Source organism: Lygodium microphyllum, chromosome 18 (assembly GCF_053477565.2).
Source record: "Lygodium microphyllum isolate KBCC chromosome 18, Lygodium_microphyllum_v1.1.10, whole genome shotgun sequence".
Taxonomy (NCBI): Eukaryota; Viridiplantae; Streptophyta; class Polypodiopsida; order Schizaeales; family Lygodiaceae; genus Lygodium; species Lygodium microphyllum.
The window spans coordinates 49,279,207-49,283,492 of NC_141152.1; positions in this window are offsets into that span (position 1 = coordinate 49,279,207).

The following is a 4,286-nucleotide window of genomic DNA, read 5'->3' on the forward strand; positions in this document are numbered from 1 at the left end:
AGGAGCAGGAGAAGCCATCGGGCTATACGTCCTGTAGCACAAGGTTTGTTGACTAGATAGAGCAGGGCTTGATGGTCTACAAAGAAGGTGAAGGGGGTGGCTAGCAGGTAATGCCGAAACTTCTTCACGGCGAATACCATGGCTAATCCCTCCCTTTCTGTTGTCGAATAATTCATCTTTGTTTCAATGAGCTGCCTGCTCGCAAAACTCACCGGGTAATCTAAGTTATGCTCACCAGGTTGGCACAGCATTGCCCCCACGACGAACTTAGAGGCGTCGATGTGTACGTGAAACGACATAGTCCAATCTGGGGGTCGTAGGATAGGTGCCGTGGTTAGGGATTTTTTCAGTTCCTCGTAGGCTCGTTGGCATGCTTCGATCCACTCGAAGGCAATTAGCAGCTTGTACAATGGCCTAGCGATCAGCGCATAGTTCAGTACAAACCGCCGGTAGTATCCTGTGTGACCTAAGAAGCATTGAACTCCCCTATAATTACTTGGGGGTGGGAGGTCCGCGATAACCTTGACCTTTGAGAAGTCCATGGCAATGCCGTTCTTGGATACCATGTGTTCCAAAATGCATCCGTGCTTTACCCAAAACTGACATTTTAGGGGGTTGAGAGAGAAACGGTATAAACAGCACCGTTCGAAGACCGCACGGAGTTTTTCGAGATGTTGGTTCCAAGCCGAATGGACACACAGGTCATCGACGAAGACCTCTAACTCCTTGCGAAGCATGTCCTTGAATATGGTGCACATGAGACGTTGGAAGGTGGCGGGGGCATTGGTTAGCCCGAATGGCATGACCACATAGGCAAAGACGCCCCACTCAGTGGCAAAGGCGGTCTTGTGCCTATCCGCAGGGTGCACTTGCACCTGATTGTATCCCAAGAAGCCATCCAGGAAACTGTAGGCTTCCTTACCTGCCACCCTCTCAAGCATGTGCTCGGTGTACGGTAAGGGGTAGTTATCTCTCTTTGTCGTTGCGTTTACTTTCTTGTAATTGACGCACACTCGAATCTTGCCGTTTTTCTTCATCACAATGACTATGGGTGATACCTAGTCCGTGTGCTCAATTTCGTAAATGAATCCGGCTCGCATCAACTTGTCAATTTCCTCCTTGACAGCATGGGCGTGCTTTGGATTCATGGGGTACGGTCGCTGCTTGACCGGCGTTGCATCCGTTGTCATGGGTATGTTGTGAGTCACAACACTTGGATCTACCCCACGTAGCTCATCTAAAGACCAAGCGAACACATCCCGGTACTCTTGCAAAAGAGTGATGAGGCTGGATTCTTCCTCCGTGGTTAGGTCCTCGGCAATGAACATTGGTCGGGGTGTTTCTCGTTCCAGGGATAGGTTTATCTCCTTGACCTTGGCTGGCCCTTCGATGGGCTCGCGGGTTTGCCCTTGGCGCTTGGCACTTAGCAGAACCACCACCCTGTCCCCTCTTTTGAATTTCGAAAAGCACATAGGGAGGTCTTGTGGCTTCCCTTGCTTCTCCGATCGCACATTGTCGGGACGCTCTGCTTCATTCTGCCATAACCATCGGCGCCTCAGGTGGATGGGTAAGTCTCCCCTGGTGCGTCTGGTCATGGGTGGCCTAGGGATTTCTGGGTCATCCTCTGAAGTAACTTCAGATTCAGAGTCGAATTCCCCATTTTCACTAGGGGAGGTGGTCTCCCCTAGCGGCCGCAGTTCTGATGGCGACTCGGTTCTAAGCATGGCTGCCGTTTTTGGTTGGGTCAGGCCGGCCTGCTTAAAATCCACAGCTCCCATCTGTTCCAACCAAGCACAATCGCATTTTGCACACATGACTCCTTGGTCCAGTCTAAGGGCCGGTCTCGGCTGTGGTTTTGCATCTACTCGGATTTTCTCAATCTCTCGCCCATCGGTGTCATATTCTACGGTGTCCATCTCACCCTCACTTCCTTCATCGAAGGGTTGGCAATCTTCGTATTCGTCGCTGGAATCTGCCTCGCTGGACTGCTCATCGTCCCCCAAGGCCTGCTCTGCCTCATTTTGTTGGTCGGGGACCAATGCCCAGTTGTATCTGAGATTTAGTTCGTGCACTTTGGTCCACTTCCATTCGGGTTCCTCCAAGAGGTCTTGGAGCGGCTTGAGATTGGCGGCTGTGTTGCGTGCCAGTCGGTCTGTTAGGTGCCCCAGTATTCCCTGGAGTTCTTTCCTGTTGGTTGGCGCTTGGGAGGCGACATGCTTAGGCCCGTCATGGAGGCTTGCTGTCATCATGTAGACAGGTGCAGGCTGTGTTTCTCTTGGCTTGCCAACTGTTTTGACAGCCTGCTCATACGCTTCATGACCTGAGAACGACAGATCAAGTGTAGCGAGAACGTGCATCCAATCCCACTCGTCCTCTGGGCAGGGGATATACCTCGTCAAGGACCCATAGGGTTCCTTGCTCTGGGTGGTTCCCTTGAGTAGAGTAGAGATGGCATCCAGGTCGACTGGTGAGGTCTTCCAAGTGTCCATCTCTATTCTCACAGCGTCAGTTCGGTTGCCCAGGAAGATCAGGCTGTTACCCCAGTCTTCGATAACTCTGGCATTGCGCATCCAGGGTCGACCCAATAAGATGTCATAGTCCACTCCCTTCATGACGATGAAGTCGACAGAGAACTAGACTCTTGAAATCTTCACTGGCCAATTCTTCAAGACCCCGAATGGTCTCACTCGCATGCCATTTAGTAGCGTGACGTTAAACTAAGCAGCCTCGACAGGTGGGTTTCCCCACTTCTGTAGCACCGCATGGTTAAGCACACTGACCCCAACTCACGTGTCTATGATCCCCTTTCTCATTGCGTCCCCCAGAGCTAGGACTCGCAGGATAGCGTGCATTTCCGAGCCCTCCCAGAAGACATTGACGTGCAAGGATTTAGGGTCTGAGTGTAGTGTCAAACTTGGTAAGTGCGTCTCCATATCCTGGTCTTGAGCATTTGCCGGGGCTTGCTTGTGTGGTCTTTCGACCCACTATTTGAGGTCCTGCCATAGGGTAGAGTGCTGCCGGAGCAACTCTCCCAGTCCAACCGTTACAGGTGTGGTCACTAGTGTGGTTAGGAGATTGCTAAATACTCATCCTTCCCTTTGTTCAGACTGTCCGGGCCAATGGCCACGGCTGTCCTGTGGTTCTGTCACGTCTAGGCTTGGCCTTGTCGGCACTGCTTGTGGCGTAGCAGCCTCGGCAGACTTAGGTTGGGGTAGCGATAATGGCGCACTCATGCTGGAGAGGTCCTCAATCTCATCCTCCATGATGGGCTCGACATCCTTGAGGTGCTGTTGAGCCTCCCTCACCCATTCCCTCACCTTTTCTATGGCTTCCAATTGCCGCATGGGGTGTGGGTATTCCCCTACCTTAGCACTTTCTTGTTGGGCAGTTCTAGGGGCTGAAGTCTTTGCCTCTGCATCTGAGACTTTCTTTCCGTGGGGTAAGGTCGTAATGATGTCGGTCTTTAGTGCGACCTTAGCCTCTGACCTCTTCTTTTTCCGCCTACGGCTTTTCTTTCCTACTGAGGTAGCGTCGAGATTGCTAGGTCCTGGCAGAGAGACGCCGGCCTGCTTCGTTTGTGCTCGGGTCATCACTCGTAGGGGGATAGGTGTGGCCTCCACATCGGGATTTTCAACACCAAACAGTCCTAGTAGGACAGACGGTAAATTAGCTGTACCAGAAGGCGGCTTCCATTTTGGGCAATCTATGAAAAGATGAGTGATTCCGCACTCTGCACACCTTTGGTCAGCTTTGTCCCTACTTTGCTGCTCTCTTTTTGGGCAGTGTGATGAGACGTGACCGGGATGTCCACATGTCCAACAAGTGATTGGATCCTGTGGCTGCCCTCCCAGGCCCCTATCCCGTCCTCGTCCTAGTGCCATCATCGGTACTGGTCAGTAATCCATGAGGATTGCATTGCCCTCATCGTCATGCGAAACATAAGGGTATATGTAGGTTTCTTCGTCACTCGGCTCCTCTACGTAGTGCACAGGAGCATCGCTCGGTGGGTGGGTCACATAAGGACCAGGCGGTCTAGGTATACCGGTAGGATTTATGTCCAACCTAGGAACCACTGGCTTTGTGTCATTAGGTGCTGGTAAGGCAAGAGGGGCTCCCCTTCCGTAGAATGGCTGTGGCCTGTTGGTCAGGTAGAGCTGGCCGTAGGGCTGCGTGTACGGTAGTCTTCGTGGTAGTCGGCAGTGTGCGGCATCATGGCCGAACCTTTCGCAGTTAGCACAGGGTTTTGACCTAGGGTCTTGACATTTTGCTGGCAGGTGGTTTCCTCC